Source organism: Hakea prostrata, chromosome 1 (genome assembly GCF_041222555.1).
Source record: "Hakea prostrata isolate BN-2017 chromosome 1, UWA_Hpros_2, whole genome shotgun sequence".
Classification (NCBI taxonomy): domain Eukaryota; kingdom Viridiplantae; phylum Streptophyta; class Magnoliopsida; order Proteales; family Proteaceae; genus Hakea; species Hakea prostrata.
Window position 1 is genome coordinate 48,391,595 of NC_142600.1, and position 17,641 is coordinate 48,409,235.

Consider the following 17,641-nt stretch of genomic DNA (forward strand, 5'->3'; position numbering starts at 1 on the left):
GATCTGAAGCCTCTCTTCTCTGATCTGACAATTCAAGGTTAGTATCTCTTCTGAATTGTTAATTATTCTTTCTTCGATCTTGTTCTTGGTTGAGATCAGGAAGAAGATGATGCATCCTTGCAACCATCCCTTTGTGATCTCCTTCGTTTCTTTGAGATCTATGATCATCGTCATGATCTTAACCCTAGCCAAATAAATTCTTGAAACCCTAACCCTTGTATGATCCTTCTGAAAACTCTTGGTAACCTCCCATGTGAGGGAAACCTCATGGGCAATATTTATGTTAATCTAAACTTGATCATTGAATGATTTTCTTGTTGTTTTTGACCAAACAATTTATTCCCTTTCATTCCGTGATCATAACCTTTTTATGGGAACCATAAGGTTGAAACCCTAATTTCTTGGGTCAAATCAAGAACCCATATTTTGACCATGATTTGATGTTTTTATCTTCCTATATGATTCTAATACATCCTAGGAAGTTCCCCTTCGAATTTCGGATCAATCCGACTTCAAACAAGGAAGTTATGGCCAAAGCAGTCTGTACAATTCCGTACTGACTTGCTTGGTCGACTGCTTCGTCGATTGGGCCAGTCTACCAAGCACTCGATCAAAGGAGTCAGTAGCTTCGTTTTTCGCCCGATTTGATTTGTTTGCTCTCTGATCTTTTAGGCATCTTTCCTAATGTTGTATCTATGATTGTTAGGAGTTTATTTGCTAAGTTTGGAGTTGCTCCCTTTGATCTTTGGATTATCTTCGGCGATAATCAAGGTAAGGACAGTTATTTCATAATAACATAGATCGCATACTCTCTGGTTTCTACTTTATGAAATTATGAGTTTATGTACTGTTCTTGTATCTTATACTTCTGATGTACTACTGTAAGTACAGTAGCACTTGTTTATGTATTCTTTTTCATTATTCAAGTTTATGAAATGTTTATTACTACTTGATTGGATAATGCTTTTACATTCTCTTTTATATGATGAATTGTTGGTTGTGAATGTCATGACTGATTTGAGAATGTATTTGATTAAGTATGGTTTGGGATTAGGAAGTGTCCTTTTGACGCTTCTGTCCTTGGACATCGGAGGGAATAGTATGGGATGTTCTCCGAAGATGCCCATCGACGCTTTCCTGAATCATTGGTTGTCATACCTAGGGCTGTCTAGCAGTGTTTGGCTAGGATGTCCCCGTTATATCAGATCCGAATCGGAAGGGTATTGAGACCGAATGACCCATGGTAGCAATGTGATTCACGGGCGCTCAAGACCGGTAACCAACTCGTGAGAGGACGGGAATCATATTGTGGGGGCCATTTATTGGAGGGTTGCATATGGCTAGACTTGGGCTCATGGACGCTCAAGACCGGTAACCAACCTGTGAGAGGACATGAGAGCTTCCTGTTTACCATATGTGGATAACCAATAGGGTTGATGAGTCCATAGTCTGGAACTATTAGGACTCTAGTGCGAAGGATACCAGAAAGGATCGTCAGGGACGAGGAATGGACGTATCTGGAACTGAGTAGATGACTTGCATTGGGCTAGGCTTAACATTGACATGCGCCAGTACTTAGACCAATGGTGATGTGAGAGAGCGGTGACTTAACCCCCAGCCATGGAATGTCCCGAGGGATGAAGGACCCACTACCAACCGGCGTTGTGTGATTGACCTACCCAAAGAAGTACGGTGCTATGACTTAAAGCATGTTTGCCAATAGAGACCAGCATACATAGAGTTTAGATGCATACATTCATTATTTGTTTCATACTGCATTGCATCTTGTTGTGTTCTGATATATGTATTTATGTTGTTATGAGTTAACTTGCCTTACTAAGTTTCTTTCGAAACTCATTCCTTTTTGTACAATCTTTTGTTAGACTATTCTGCAGGTACTGACTACTATGACGGACAGTACGATGAAGCGCAAGCCGATGAAGCGTAAAATACGCAAGGTATTGGCGACAATCAAGATAAATCTAATGATCCTTCAAGTCATCAAGTTGCGTACTACGATTAGAGGCAACCTAGTGTTGGAGCATCTCCGTTGGATTGATGAAGTCCAATATTTTTAAGATGTCATTTATAGGATAGAAGACTCTTAAGTTTAGTTTATCTTTCTTATTTCTTTTGATTTAGTTGTAATTCCTTTTAGACTTACATACTGCGTTCCGCTGTTTCCGTGGAGTGAGTTTCGGTAACAACCCCCATATTTCTAACCCGAGATCCGTATTTTAGGTTTGAGAACCCGAAGGTCTAGTCGGGTGAACTTGTGGAGTGTCCAGATTGAAGTCCATGATCCATACCCTGAACCCATGGATCTGGATCCTTTATCTGAAGAGCCTACCCTGCTTGGTTTTTGGAATTTTGGAAGTCAAGTGTTGTTCGAAGATGTCCGGAATGAAAGTAAGATCTCCCCCATCTCTTCTTTAGGGCTAGGTTGGCCTTGGGTATCAACCCCCTAGCAAAAGCACCCTTGTATGGAAAATTACATGGGGGCGGTTTCTAGTGGCGGTCGATTAAACCAAGCGACCACCTGGAGCAACCGCCCGGTCTCTTTTTGGGAATTTTACCCTATTTTGCCCCACGACTTCTATAAAAGGCAACCCTCGTCTAAGTAACGAATATTTTATTCGTGGTTGCTAAATTGGGAGGTTAGACGGCTGCGGGGAAGTTCCGAAAGAGACTTTGGAGTGCTAGCAGTGACTTGGAGATCAATCCTTTCCTCTCTCGACTCTCTCGGCGTGAGGTAATGAATTAATCCTTTGTTCTTTACTCTCTTTGTCCGTTAAATTAGTGTTAACCCATCCCCTCGTCTTTGTGGTTACCCCCTTGGATCTTTTTAACTCTCTTTTTAATCTACTTGAGATGAATTAACCGTAAACGAAACCCTGTTTTCGTGAGAAGGTTAATCCAGTCAAGGGGAGAGTTCTGGGTAATCTATTGATGGTAATGGTTAGTTTTTCCTCACCCTTTTGGCTTAGGGAGTATTATATTCGAGACTTAGGTCAAGATTACTCGAAATCCGGATTGAAAGCGAGTAATCGGAGGCCCGAGTTTCGGATTGAAACTCACTATTTTTGGGGCGGTCACTAGTGGCGGTCGCTCAACCTAAGCGACCGGCCCAAGCGACCAGCTGGTAAGCAGAGACCAAATGGTTTTTGGTTTTGATTCAAATTGATTCATTTAACTTATATGTTACTATAACCCTGTGTTTAGGTAATCACTGTTTGAAAGAAAAGTCATATAATAATTATCGGATTTCATTTTACGGACAATCTTATTTATATGCAGATAAGGACAATTCATCCTATCTCTTGAATAGACTTATAATATGTTAATTTAGTGTATATTTGAAATCATATTTCTTTATATATGCTTGTTGTTTATATGTCTTATATAGAAATCATATTACTTTACTTGTTGTTTGTCTTACTTATATACATATTGTGTTGATTATGAATGTTATGTATTGATGGTAGTTGGTATATGGTTCTGATGGATGAGGTATCTATTTTGGGATATCTTAGCTAGGGATATCAGAAGGCTATGGAATGGGATACATGCCTGCTGATGTCTCTAGCACTGTCTTTACTATTTGATGGCATTGTTTAGGTAGAGTCTAGATTTGCATGGTTAGGTACCCCACATGCTACTACCCTTTCGGTAGGGGGATTGAAACCGAGTGACCCGTGATGACGGTGATGTGACATTGTGGTCCACTGTTAGTCATATAAATGGTAGGGTTGCATATGTTAGGGTTGGGCTCATGGATGTCCAAGGATCGGACCGGGTGTCGTGAGGAATCATGAGAGCATCCGCCCCAATAATATGTGGATGACCATAGGGTTAAGGAGTGGAGTCCAACAACGGTAGCCAGTCCGTGAGGATTTTCTCTCCTAGGTTGCGAAGGATACTAAACTGAGTTGGTTGGTGCCGTAGGGGATGTATCTGGACTTCATGTAGACATGTAACCAGTATGACCTTGCATTGGATTAGAAACCCCGACATGCGCCAGTACTCATTACCAATGGTCGTGGTAAGAGAGTGTTGACTTAACCCCCAGCCATGGAATTAAGAGCCAAGTGTGGACTTTCCCCTTTTTCCCAAGATCCCTACAGAGGTAGCCAGTCCTTGCCGGATCAGAATGATGAGACTTACCCAGAGGAGGGCTGGTGTATAACTTAAAGCATATCAACTATTAGAGACCTGCATAGTTAGAAATCATAGTATCATTCATATTTTGCATTCATTCATATTATTTATGTATCTTGACATTTGTTGGATAATTGATGGGATTTGTGATTGTTTCTTACTGAGTTCTCTAGAACTCACGTCTTTATTTTGTATGTTTATTAGCCTGCACAGAAGAAGGAATTATACAAGAAGATGGACTGGTTTCCTATGAAGGAACCATCGCGTATGAAGAAGATGTGGCACCGTCAGTGGGAGATGGAAATAGCATGTGTGGGAGCTCCTGTAGCTGCATGGAGTGCGCTTATCACACCTATTGATGATCAAAGACGGAGGGTGGTTAGAAAGTTCACTCGGCGAATAGAGTTGAATTGGAGAACACCTTACCTTGAGATCCATGAAAAACACTTTTTAGATTTAGAAAAGGAAACTGGGAAGAGATTGATATAACTTTTTGTTTACTTCCGCTGAACCCTTAACCATTTTATTTATTATTTCTTTCCTTTATTATTGTTATTGGAGTATTTGGACTCCTGTAATTCATTTAATTCAGTTATTGAATAGTCTTTGCTCTTGATTATCTTTATTTGTTTTAAATATTGTTGATAGACTAAAACCTTGGATCTTGTGATGGATCGCACCCATGGGTTGTCGGGCGGGTAATCAAGACCGGCGGGTGGGGTGTGACAGTTTCCGCCTCACTCTACTTATTTTGATATCTTCGGATATCTGGTATCATTTTCCGCACTCTGATTATATTGTTTATTCATTTCTTGATTTGAATCTTTGTTTATAATATTTAAACCTTGATTATTTCCTGTTTATGATTATGTTATTGTATATGTGGAAGGATGATTTCCTCGATACTTGATCTTCGGGGCTGTGGATCACACTCTCGGGTATGCCAGTTAGGGTACCGGCTGGGGGGACGTGACATAGTCGACCAATTCAATCGACCAAGCAGTGACAACATGCTTGATCCAGGGAAATGAAGGGCTAGGTTGATCCAAATTGAGTTAGGTTTACTCCTACAAGTCAATTAACAAGTCTAGAATAGAGAAATACCTTCGAAACAAGACTGGAAGCACATCAAGTACTTCAACTAAGCTCCCCTTCTTCTAGGTGCAATTTCTCATTGAACACTAACGGTGTATCAAAGTAAGGGGCATCTTGTCAATATCCATGGGCTTTGAATCATACACCGAGTCTTCAACTACGAGGGCCCATAAGTCTCTTCTTCCACCACTCCGAGTCTTCGGACCTACAAGATCAAGGTTTCCGGGTCAGGGTCAGGGTTAGGATAAGGTTGGGTTTCACATTCTCCCCCCCTTAAAAGAAATTTCATCTTCAAAATTGAAAGCGTACCTGTGCTTCCAAAAAGATTAGGAAACTTCTCCTTCATGTCTTCTTCTTTCTCCCATGAAGCTTCTTCGGGGGTATGGTTCTTCCACCGAATCTTCACCAAAGGAATGGTGCGATTCCTGCAACTGTTTGTCCTTTTTGTCTAGGATCTCGGCTGGCTCTTCATCATAGGAAAGATCAGCACTGAGTCCTTTAGGTGCTTGTTGTAATATGTGTTCCGGGTTCTCTATGTACTTCCGAAGCATCGAAACATGAAACACATTATGAACTCCAGCAAGAGATGGGGGCAAGGCCAAACGGTATGCGACTGTTCCAACCTTCTCCAAAATCTAGAAGGGTCCAATGAACGAGGGCTAAGCTTTCCTTTCACATTGAATCTCATCACCCCTTTCATAGCCGATACTTTGAGGAAAACTCTCTCCAATCTGAAATTCTAAATCGGTTCTTCTCTTGTCGGCATAAGATTTCTGTCTAGATTGGGTGTCACATCCTCCCAGCCGGTACCCTAAGCGGCATACCCGAGAGTGTGATCCACGGCTCCAACGATCAAGTATCGAGGAAATCATCCTCCCACATATACAATAACATAATCATAAACCGGAAATAATCAAGGTTTAATATTATAAACAAGATTCAAAACAAGAAATGAATAAACAATATAATCGAGTGCGGAAAATGATACCGGATATCTCGTAGATATCAAAAGAAGTAAAGTGAGGCGAAAACTCACTCCACAAAATACAACGGAATGCAGTATGTAAGTCTAAAAGAAATAACAACTAAATCAAAGGAACTAAGAAGGATAACTAAACATCAGAGTGTTCTATTCTATAGATGACGTCTTCAAAATAGTGGACTTCATCAATCCATTTGAAACATTCCACATATACGTTGTCTTTAATCGTAGTACGCAACTTGATCAATTGAGGGATCATCAGAGTAATCTTGATTGTTGCCAACACCTTGCGTGAAGTACGCTTCATCGGCTTGCGCTTCATCGTACTATTACGCCATAGTAATCAATACCTATAGAATAGTCTAACAAAAACAATGTACAAAAGGAATGAGTTTCGAAGAAACTCAGTAAGGTAGTTAATCCATAAATAACATGGAAGCAAACCATAATAAGATGCAATGCAATATGAAACAAATAATGTATGTATGCATCTAAACTCTATGTATGCTGGTCTCTATTGGCAGACATGCTTTAAGTCATAGCACCATACTTCCTTGGGTAGGTCACGCATACGGCTCTGTTGGTAGTGGGTCCAGCATCCCTCGGGACAAACCATGGCGGGGGGTTAAGTCAACACTCTCTCTCACAACCATTTGGCATAAGTACGGGTGCATGTCGGGGTAGAGCCTAGCCCAATGCAAGTCATCTACTCGGATTACATCAACTCGAGTCCGAGATACCTCCATTCTTTGCCCCGGGCGATCCTTTTCGGTATCCTTTCCACTAGAGTCCTAATAGTCCCGGACTATGGACTCATCAACCCTATTGGTTATCCACATATGGTAAACGGGAAGCTCTCATGTCCTCTCATGGATATAACTCACCGGTCTTAAGCGCCCATGAGCCCAAGTCTAGCCATATGCAACCCTCCAATACATGGCCCCCACAATGTGATTCCCGTCTTCTCACGGGTTGGTTACCGGTCTTGAGTGCCCGTGAATCCCCATTGCTGCCACGGGTCGTTCGGTCTCAATACCCTTCCGAATCGGGTCCGATATAACGGGGACATCCTAGCCAACAACTTGCTAGACAGCCCTAGGTATGACAATCAATAACTCGGGAAAGCGTCGATGGACAACCCCGGAAACATCCCATACTATTTCCGATAATGTCCAAGGACAGAAGTGTCAAAAGGACACCTCTCAATCCCAAATCATACCTAATCGGGATACAATCTCGGATCGGTCATGACATACATAGTCAACGAGTTCATCATATACCAAAGAGAATATAAAGTCATGATCTAATCATTAACAACATGATAATAACTAATTCATATAAGTATGAATAATGAAAAGATAACCTAAACAAGTGCTACTGTTCTCACAGTAGTATATCAGAAGTAAAAGTATACAAACAGTAATCTCATAGTTTCATAAAGATAAAAACTAGAGAGTATGTGATCTATGTAGTTAAGGAGATAACTGTCATTACCTTCTAACTCGTAAAGGAACTTAGAGAATCAAGTAAGACCTTGACTAAACCTGAGAAAAGAGTCTTAAACAAGTGTATACAATAAGTTAGGAAAGATACATAGAAGGAAAGATCACAATTCAATCAAAACAGACCAAGAATGGGGTTGTTGTACCCATTGGTCGACTGATTGGTCTACTGCCCCAGTCGACCAATGAGTCGACCAACAGAGACAGTAGCCTTCAAGAATCAGAATTTTTAGAATATGATTCCGAATTTGGTGGTTCAAAAGGGTACAAAATAAGGGGGAAACTCTAATGGAAGCATCTAAGTCTATAGAGGACAACAAACCACCAATCAAATCAAGTTTCCAGGTTACAACTTAGGAACCAGAAAGTTAACCTGATTAGGTTAAACATAGATCATGAAGGGAAAATATAGTATGATCAAGGGTAAGGAATTAAAGATTGATAGGCTACAATTCTAGTAAAGAAAATAAAGTGAGTGTCTTCTAACATGATCAAAATAGGGGTTCTTGATTTTACCCAAGAAACTAGGGTTTCACCCTTTTTGGCTCCCATGAAAAATAAAGGTTGAGATCACAGGAGGGAGGGAATTAATGATAGGCCAATTACAACAAGAAGAATTAAAGAATATTGAATTTAGATCAACCTCCACATTACCCATGAGGTTTCCCTCACATGGGGGGTTTACCAAAAGGTTCTCCTGATGACCACACAAGGTTAGGGTTTCAAGGGTTAGGGTTTCCAGGGTTCAACTGGCAAGGGTTGAGATCATGATGATGATCATAGATCTCAAAGAACATGATGAGATCATGGAATAGATGGTTGCAAGAATGCAGCATCATCTTCCTGATCTCAATCAAGAACAAATTAAAGGAAAGAAAATCAGAGATAGAGAGGAAAGAGATCATAAACATACCTTTGATGCGGGAGGATGAAGATTACTTGAGTTCTTACGAGATATCAACCAAAGATGCAAGGGAATTGATTAGAATAGGGTTCTAACTTGTTCCGGAGGCTTAGGAGGTAGATGAGGCGGAGTATTCCCGAGACTAAACTTAAATAGAGTAGCCACGACCTAAATTTCAAAAACAGAATCAATTGGTCGATTGATTGGTCGACTGGTCCAGTCGACCAATGAGTCGACCAATCAGAACAACAACTTCAAAACAGGGAATTGAAGGCTCAGATCAAGTCCAAACATCAAGGGGTTTTGCACACACCTAAAGTGACATACCTAGTAGGTAGAAATGCCTTCGAACCAATACAGAGAGCACTCCAAGTCCATCAACTAATCCAATCTTCATCAGGGTGCAATTTCCATAGAAGGGACACTGACATCCACACTCAAGGATTCCACTCCAGCCATCAAGTCTTCTACTAAAATGGCCCAAAGCTGACTTCTCGCCTTACTTCGGGTTCTTGGACCTACAAACAACGGGGTTTCGGGTCGGGGGGTTAGGGCTAGGTTTCACGAGGGAAATAATCAAGGTTTAAATATTATAAACAAAAAATTTAAAATCGGGAAATGAATAAATAATATAATCGAGTGCGGAAAATAATACCAGATATCCGAAGATATCAAAAGAAGTAGAGAGAGGCGGAAACTCACTCCCACGAGATACGGCGGAAAGTAGTATGTAATTCTAAAAGGAATAACAAATGAAACAAAAGAAAATAAGAAAGACAAACTAAACTTAAGAGTCTTCTATCCTATAGATGACATCTTCAAAATAGTGGACTTCATCAATCCAACAGAGATGCTCCAACTCTACATTGCGTCTAATCGTAGTACGAAATGTGATCGCTTGCGGGATCATCAAAGTAATCTTGATTGTCGCCAACACTTTGCGTGTAGTACGCTTCATCGGCTTGCGCTTCATCGTACTGTCCGTCATAGTAGTCAGTACCTGAAGAATAGTCTAACAAAAGATTGTACAAAAAGGAATGAGTTTCGAAAGAAACTCAGTAAGGCAAGTTAACTCATAACAACATAAATACATATATCAGAACATAACAAGATGCAGTGCAGTATGAAACAAATAATGTATGTATGCATCTAAACTCTATGTATGCTTTGGTCTCTATTGGCGGACATGCTTTAAGTCATAACACCGTACTTCTTTGGGTAGGTTAATCACACAACGCCGGTTGGTAGTGGGTCCTTCATCCCTCTCGGACAATCCATGGCTGGGGGTTAAGTCACCGCTCTCTCACATCACCATTGGTCTAAGTACTGGCGCATGGCAGGGTAAAGCCTAGCCCAATGCAAGTCATCTACTTAGTTACATCAACTCAGATCCAGATACTTCCATTCCTCCCCTCTCGGGATCCTTTCCGGTATCCTTCACACTAGAGTCAGCGTATCCGACTCTCTCAAATACAGACTCATCAACCCTATTGGTTATCCACATATGGTAAACGGGAAGCTCTCATGTCCTCTCACGGATATAACTCACCGGTCTCGAGCGCCCATGAGCCCAAGTCTAGTCATATGCAACCCTCCAATAAATGGCCCCCACAATATGATTCCCGTCCTCTCACGGATATAACTCTCCGGTCTTAAGCACTCGTGAATCACATTGCTACCACGGGTCGTTCGGTCTCAATACCCTTCCGATTCGGGTCTGATATAACGAGGACATCCTAGCCAAACACTACTAGATAGCCCTAGGTATGACAACCAATGATTCGAGAAAGCGTCAATGGGCATCTTCGGAGAACATCCCATACTATTCCCTCTGATGTCCAAGGACAGAAGTGTCAAAATGACACTTCCCAATCCCAAACCATACCTAGTCAAACACATTCTCAGATCAGTCATGTCATACACAATCAATTCATCGTATAAAAGAGAATATACAATCATGATCTAATCATTAAACAATATAGTAATAAGCAATTCATATAAGCTTGAATAATGAAAAAGAAAACATAAGTGAAGTGCTACTGTGCTTACAGTAGTACATCGGAAGTATAAAGTACAAGAACAGTACATAAACTCAAAGTTTCATAAGGTAGAAACCAGAGAGTATGCGATCTATGTTATTATGAAATAACTGTCCTTACCTTGATTATCGCCGAAGATAATCCAAAGATCAAAGAGAGCAACTCCAAACTTAGCAAATAAACTCCTAACAATCATAGATGCAACATTAGGAAAGATACCTAAAAGATCAGAGAGCAAACGAATCAAATCGGGCGAAAAACGAAGCTACTGACATCATTGGTCGAGTGCTTGGTAGATCTGGCCTGATCGACCAAGTAGTCGACCAAGCGAGTCGAGACGGAAAAGTGAAAACTGATTTGGTCATAACTTCTTTGTTTGAAGTTGGATTGATCCGAAATTTGAAGGGGAACTTCCTAGGATGTATTAGAATCATATAGGAAGGTAAAAACATCAAGTCATGGTCAAAATATGGGTTCTTGATTTGACCCAAGAAACTAGGGTTTCAACCTTTATGGCTCCCATAAAAAGGTATGATCACGAATGAAAGGGAATGATTGCAATCAAGAACATAATAAGAAAATCATTGAAAGATCAAGTTTAGATTAATAGAAACATTACCCATGAGGTTTCCCTCGCATGGGAGGTCACTAAAATTTTCCAAAAATCAAACAAGGGTTAGGGTTTCAAGAAAATATTCAGCTAGGGTTAAGATCATGACGATGATCATAGATCTCAAAGAATAGAATGAGATCATGGAATAGATGGTTGCAAGGATGTAGCATCTTCTTCCTGATCTTAATCAAGAACGAAATCGAAGAGAAGAAATTCGCAATGTCGAAGCGATTACTAACCCGGAATTGTCAGAACAGTGATGAGAGGCTTCGGATCTGCAGAGGAGTCTTGAAATCACCAGAGAGAGTTTTGGAGAAGTCTTCTCACGTTCAAAAAGTGTTTAGGAGGCAGCCGTAACAAAGAAACATGAAGTAGGTTTAAATATAAGTGAAAAACCCTAAAATTACAATTTCACGGATTTGGCAATCCTTTGGTCGAGTGCTTGGTCAAGTGGTACAGTCGACCAAGGCAGAGAGTAAGGAACAATCAGGGAATTGAAGGATCAAATGGGCTCTAAACCTTATGGGCTTTTGCACACATATCAAGTGACATATCTAGTGTATAGAAATACCTTCAAACCAAGTCAGATAATACTCCAAGTGCTTCAACTAATCTCATCTTCAAGACAGTGCAGCTTCCTTTCCAAATCTGCACAGACTTCCAAGTATGGAACTCCATCATCAACATCTATGGGTTCAGAGTCAAACACCATGTCTTCTACTGAGATGGCCCATAGTTGGCTTCTTCCTTTACTCTGGGTCTTCGGACCTAAAAACAACCGGGTTACCGGGTCAAGGTCAAGGTTAGGTTAGGGCTGGGTTTCACACCAATGCTCCAGTGACTGCATCTGCTCCCTCTAGATCCACCCCGAAGTGCTGGAAGACTAATGTCAGTAATCTCCCAAAGCAAAGGTTCATCATACTCGGACGCGCCACCAGGTCTATCATGACGTTCTGTATGATGTAGGACAAGTCAATCTGAAATCCCATGTAGATTCGGTAGATGACTACGGCCTCCATCACTGTAACCCTGTGGTGATGTCCGGCCTTCGGCATGATGTTTCGGCCCATAATGCGACCAATGATCCGAGCCGAATCCGTCATCTATCCGATGTTCCGAGGAAGGTAACACTCTGAGCTATCCCAAAGTGTGGCACAGATCTTATGAAGCTTGTAGGGTAGTAAGTCTACCTCCGCCCCTGAAGGTATCCATAAGCACTGATGAGAGTAGTATGGCACCTGAAGGATCTGTGCCAGTGTCCTAGTAGAGAACCGGATTTGTGTCTCCATGACCCTGCTCTCAAGAATCAATCTAAAAGGACGACCCTATCCTCTGGCCTGCTCGACAGACGTGAAGTTACTGAAGAACAACCTCACTAGCTCTGTGTAAACGGGCAAGTCCGCCGTAAAGAGATGAGTCCACCCTAGGGTGTTGAATCTCTGTTGGATCCTAAACACCCTCAGCTCCCATAAGTGAAGTAGCCGCCCGTACTCTATGTGGCAGTACTCAAAGAATGCCTCGTATAGGAACATAGAAACTACAAACTCGTTCATCAGGCTCCACCAGATATTCCTCCTGAAACAAATCTTCAAACCAAAAACCTTTTAAATTCCAACTTGTGCTATCACATGTGACTCATTGTCTTGAAATTTGGTTGTTTTGTGAGAATGTTGAATTGTTTCTCTTCTATGAAATCCGTCTCTTTTTTGGATTGGTATTTAGTTTGATATGCAAAAGAAATACCTCTGGATTGGATAAATATTTACTTAATTTAAATAAACATGGTTGATGCGTCCAAAATCTGCTCAGCCCTTAGATCTCCTAAGAATGACCTGCAAAACAAAGCGTCAGATGTGGCCCGACCGCTGGGGTCGGGAGTCCACCTCCGAAGGCTAAGTTAGTTGATGAACTTAATCACAAATGGCTCTGCTAGAACACAGAGCTAAGGAATGAATAACTGGAATACAATTTAGATAGTAAGCATCTGAGTGTTCACGTCCAAGTGTGTGTGTCCTTCCCTTATGGGGAGGTGATGTTTATATAGAGTGTACCTTCGAATCTTCTTCGTTGGATGTATTTAAGCCTTCTTTGGATAATCGTTGGATCTCAACAGATAGATCCGTTGAGTGATAGACTTCTACTAGTTTGGACTTGTAGAGGACTCCTAGGATAACCCGATCGTTATCTGATGGTTATCCTTTTGAAAGCGATAAGTGACAGCTGCCAAATTCTGCCTGCCGTTATTAGGTTAATTAACCTCCTCCATAAGTATTGGATTAGGGCGTGCTTGTGGCTGCTTTAGTTTTCTTCCTCAGCAAGCTACCTCCTGAACCCGGCTCGCTCGGAAACGAGTCGATTCCCTTCGTCTCGACCGGAGTCGAGGGTCGAACCATTAATGAACCAAGTTCAATCATATTTTCTCCGTATCAATGGTATATTCAATTGGGCATTCATACTTAATCCTTCAAATTGTCCCTTACAAGTAGTAGAATGACTATTTGATCTTTGAATTCATGTTCACTTTTTCTGATAGCCTATACCAACTACCTAGTGGTAATATGATAATTTAAACAATATTTAATGTAAAACTATAAAACAAGTTGTGGTTTGGGTTAGGGGTGGTGCGGGCTCTACCACCCTAAGCCCAAACACATCCCATTAAGGTTCGGTTCAATTTTAACGATTCGGGCTGCAAATTGACACCCTTAGGCTAGATTATCAGCAAGGTTGGAATCCTCATAGATTGATACTTAGTGGACAAATTCAATGCTAGGAGAATTAGAGTGGAAGCATTAGGCTCTCCTAGATTTCAATTGTAATGCTCCTAATATTATTGTAGTAGGTTCAGATAGTGGAGACTGCCTTCCTCTGTGGCCTTTTTAAAATATTATTGAGAGAAAAACTAGTGAGGATGGAGTATTGGGTGCAATTGTTGTAGATTTGAGTGGATTTGTTTCGTTGTATAGAGTGGATTTATCATGATGTTGTATCTCTTTTTCACTTTTAATACAAATGACCTTTTAGCAGGAAAAAAAATGCCCATTGATAGGGAGATTTTTTTTTATTCATCCATGTAAAGGCCTTTATAAATGAAGCGTAGACGAAAATTGCACTTGCAAGTAATAAATTATCCCAATTTAGCCATTCTATTTATATAGTGCCCTATCTTTTGGAGATGTGTAAACTCTCCCGGAGGAGGTGTTCTTCTATGCTTTTGCAACTTGTGCTCCTTATGTTAGCTAACTATCTCGATGCGTCCAAAATCTACTCAGCCTCTTAGATCTCTTGTGGATGACCGCAAAACGAACATCAGATGTGGCCCAACCGCTGGGATCGGGAGTCCACCTCCGAAGGCTAAGTCAGTTGATGAACTTAATCATAAATGGCTCTACTTGTAGCACAGAGCTAAGGAATGAATAATGAGAATACGATTCAGATTGTATTCGTCTCCCCACCTTGTGAGTAGGTGATGTCTTATATAGAGTGTACCTTCGAATCTCCTTCGTTGGATGTATTTGAGCCTTCTTCGGATAGTCGTCAGATCCTAACGGATAAATCCGTTGAATGATAGATCCCTACTAGGTTAGACTAGTAGATGACTCTTTTAATGATACGATCGTTATATGGTAGTTATCCATATAATAGCGATATAATGTGACCGCCAAATCTTTGCTATCTATCTCTTTGACGAGTTAGTCCATTCGATTGTAGCGGATTAGGGCGTGCTTGTGACCGAGTTAGTTTTCTTCCTCAATAAGCTATCTCCTGGACCTGGCTCGCTCGAGCGAGTCGAATCCTTTCGTCCCGACCGGGGTCGAGGATCGAACCAAGGCTGAACCAAGTTCGGTTATATTTTCTCCATATCACTATCTAACACATATCCTTTCCTTGCCAATACCTCAAGAGAGCTCCCAAATTGTACACCAAGGACCCTTATGGAACTCTTTTTCTTTATGTTAATATCAATTTTACTATTTCTCATGAAAAGAATATGATCCCCGATGAATGAGAAAAAGGCCGAGCGAACCGCATGGTTTGATAGAACAAAAGCCAGTCGTAGGTGGACCTGGTCGGGACCATACTAGAGATGTGCCAGGTGTTGCATGCGCAGCAAGGAAACCTACGCCATAAGCCCAATCGGGAGACCAAAGAAGAAACTAGTGTAACTCTACAAGCAAAACGGGAACTATGAGATTCCTAAATCCACCCAAACTTTTAAACCTAGGATGGATAATCTAGAATGAAGCTGCCACACATATCCGATGGACAGAATCTATAAGTAAAATCTATATAGCAACGGAATCGCCTCTACCTTTTACTGATTTCGTATTTAGGCTATGTGATCTCGTAGAGTTCATTGAGTGGTGTATATACTGACTTGATTGTTGGAGGCTTCCTAGTCACCAAGGTCGGGCCCACACTTAACTTTGTTTTACAGGCCTTCGGCGGTCAACTGAGTTTCTAACACATCAATCCCAATTAAACAGTTCTAATAGAGAGAGACTATGTCATCGTATAGTTGTGGAATATAAATAAGTTTTCCTAGATAAGAATCTATTAGGCATGGAACTTTAGAATTGCATGAAGAACTTATCATAAGGGTATTATGGGAACCATACTTAACCCTTATAATTTCACCAGTAAAACATTTTGGCTAAATTGGCGAACTTCGCTGGTTCGATGAGTAGCGGATTGAAACGCGAGATTACTCAATCTCGCCGGAAATCTCTAGAAAATGGTCGAACCAGCAAAATATCGGTGATAATCGCCGTTTAATCGAGAAATGTTTAACCCACTTGATTGTTCTCGCTTCTCTTTTGATCATATTTCCTCATTGTCGCACCTCTTCGTGTTGAGCTTGTTGTGAGGTCCAAATCCAAGATGTGTGCCATCAACTTTCCGATCTAAAAAATAAACCTTCCGGTGATAACCGAACTTCTCAAGTAAAGAACAGAAGAAGATGAGTTATTAAATTATTTTGATATTTTTCTAACTGGATTACGTTTTTGGCATTTGAACCACACACGTGGCACTTATATAACCGTGAAATTTGTATTAAAAAAAATCCTAAACATAAACATGAGTACATACATGATTTGACTAATTGACTTATTAAATATTGTTTTATTATTTTTTTAACTTTATGTTTGACGTTTTATATAGGATATATATATATATGTTTTATATTTTAAGTTTGAGCTGACTTTCCGGGTATATGTCGGCAAAATCGCGGTTCACCGGGTAGTAAACCGACAAACTCAGGCGAGATTTCGTTCCTATAATTTATTGTGAAGCTTAAATTATAATCATCACCTTCTCATTAGGTGAAAGTTAAAATTTGTTTTGTGTTACATGTAATTAAAGAAAGTTTAGTTGTACTGACCCAAAATTTTAGATAGTACAAATTATTTTTTTGGTAGAACGCTAGTACAAATTAGTGATCCATTGAAAAAAAAAACAGAATGTACAAATTATGTGAGACATTAATAGATACCATGTCTACGTCTATCCAACCTAATTCTGCGTATAATATACATTCTTTTTACTATAAGTGATATAATATACCTTCTATTTTCTCGGTACAACAATCTAATATATTTTATTTAAACTTTAAAACCAAGTGCATTATTGCTAATTGTTGAGCCAATCAATAAGTTTTTTTTAAATAAGAAAGAAAGTGATCCAAAAGTTTTCTTAGTAAAAAAAAAAATTTTAAATACAACTTGCATTTTAATGTTTGATTTGTTGGGTTTGGATGTCTTGTATCTGTGGGTCCATGAAATTATGGTTTTAGTTGTATTTGTAATTGAAACATGGTTTGAGTCAATTACTAATACTAGGGTAAAATTGTAATTATATTGAGATTAAAGTTTTAAGTTTTCCTGTAAATAGTCCGTGTTGGATAATCTAAAGAACGTCAATCTCTATGGGAGATTGGGAAGCCCATCCCGAGGATAAGTACGGGCTTGTAGGGAGTGTTGAAACAGGTGGAGCTTCAGTTGACATTTTGGCAAAAGGGTACTAGAGTAAAACAGAATTTGCGGGTGTTCGCGGCGCAAAACAATGACAAATTTGGAAAGAAGCGAGTGACTTTCACTTTGGATTTGATGGGTGGTAGTGATCTCCTGGAGCCGGCTGTGACAGGAGAGATAGAGCCATGTCACGTCATATAGTGGGGATGAGCTATACGGAACACCCTAGGTGGGGGTGTGTGCTATCTTGGTTTAGTGATGGTGGTAACAAAAGCATCCCTGGGAGGGGATGTGGGCTATGTAGTAAAGTGTGGTGGATACACAAAGACAAGTGATTGTAGAGAGACATCATCAACGGTTTTCTTCAAAGTGGTTT